Below are 1,573 nucleotides of genomic sequence, written 5' to 3'. Positions count from 1 at the left end.
GATTGGGAAATTCTAGAATCAAACCATGAGGGAGAAAGTTTTTTTGAAACTGTTCAGGATGGCTTGTTTCACCAGTTAGTCAAGGAACCTACTAGAAACAATGCTATTTTAGTCTTACTCTTCAAATACAGAAATTATTGAGAGGGTAAAAATTGGGGAACATATGGTGTCAAATGATCTTTGCTGTATTAGGTTCAATGTTTTGCTTCTTATGGAGATAAAGAATAATGATATTTTGGTTACAAATTTCCAAAAAGCCAAATTTGAAGGAATACGACAAGAATTATATGTTGTGAATTGGGCAGCTGAGTTATTTGGAGACACTTATCATATGTGGAAAATGTTTAAAAATACATTTTAAATATTCAAGATAAACATATTCCATATAGAAAGAAAAGGATAGCTACAAGTAAAAAAACAGGTTGGCTCACAAAGAATTTGAGATAAAATTAAAGAAAAGCATCATAAATTTAAGAAATTTTTATTGACTGGTATGACAGGAAATTTAGAAGATCAAGAAAGTTGGTGAAACAGGAAATTAGGATGTATGAGAAAAGGTTGGCCGAAAATGTAAAAATTAACAGTAATGATTTCTTTAAATACATTAAGGATAAACAAAATGTTAGGATGGGGGTAGGACCTTTGAGGTATGATAAAGGAAGGCTAGTATCTGATGGTTAAGAGATAGCTCGATTATTAAATTTTACTTTTTCTTCAGTTTTTACTAATGAATGTTTAGGCAGTATTCCACATCTTGAACAGTTGATAAATGGAAACGAGATCAAACAAAATGACTACATTAGTTTTGAGCTGGTTAAAAAAAAATTGGAAAGTTTAAAATATGATAAGGCTCCTGGGCCAGATAATATTTCTCCAAGGGTTTTAAAGGAAGTTAAAGATTGGATATGTGAGCCACTTACTACTATTTTGTGTCAGTCCTTGAATAGTGGGCAGGTACCTGAAGATTGGAAGTTAGCTAATGTTCAAGGGAGGAGATAAAAATTGTCCCAGTAATTATAGACCCATTATTATTACATCAGTTGTGGGAAAAGTTTTGGAAAGTTTGTTAAAAGATGCTTTGAAAAGTCATTTAACAAAATTTAGGTTTCATTAAGGGAAAATCTTGCATAACAAATCTTTTGACATTCTTTGAAAAGGTTACTGCTTATGTAGATGAGGGTAGATTTGGTGTTTCTGTATTTGCAGAAAGCATTTTATAATGTGCCACAAAAAAAGGCTTGTAAAAAAATTAGTCTCTATAGGTGTGGAGGATAAATTAGCAAATTGGACAGAAGAGTGGCTAGGTGGAAGAAAGCAGAAGGATGTTACAAATGGAGTTCAGTCAAACTGGATTAATGTCATAAGTGGGACACCTCAGGGCTCAGTCTTGTGACCTTTGCTCTTTTAGATTTACATTAATGAAATAGATGAAGGAATGGTCAACAAATTACTTAAATTTGCTAGTGATATTAAGTTTTGGATGCAGCTAGCTGTGAAGAGGATGCTGCTGATTTACAAAAGTATTTAGATCATGTAGTAAGTTGGGCAAATATATGGCAGCTGGTTTTAATTA

General features: G+C 32.4%; 1 protein-coding gene across 4 annotated transcripts in view; it reads left to right on the top strand.

Moving 5' to 3' along the window:
- LOC106457439 (zinc finger protein 664-like) overlaps positions 1 to 1,573 on the top strand; it is a 36,922-nt gene that overhangs the window by 2,318 nt on the left and 33,031 nt on the right. Inside the window, exon 1 of one of the 4 annotated variants that reach the window (XM_022383377.1) lies at positions 1,392 to 1,536. The exons of the other annotated variants lie outside the window; for them this stretch is intronic. The gene's annotated coding sequence lies outside the window, so the exon portion shown is untranslated. Of the gene's footprint in view, positions 1 to 1,391; positions 1,537 to 1,573 lie in introns of those variants that run through there. 4 annotated transcript variants of the gene reach the window in all.

This window comes from Limulus polyphemus, unplaced genomic scaffold (assembly GCF_000517525.1).
Source record: "Limulus polyphemus unplaced genomic scaffold, Limulus_polyphemus-2.1.2 Scaffold331, whole genome shotgun sequence".
In the NCBI taxonomy this organism is placed as follows: Eukaryota; Metazoa; Arthropoda; class Merostomata; order Xiphosura; family Limulidae; genus Limulus; species Limulus polyphemus.
This window is presented reverse-complemented; position numbering and strand designations above follow the sequence as displayed.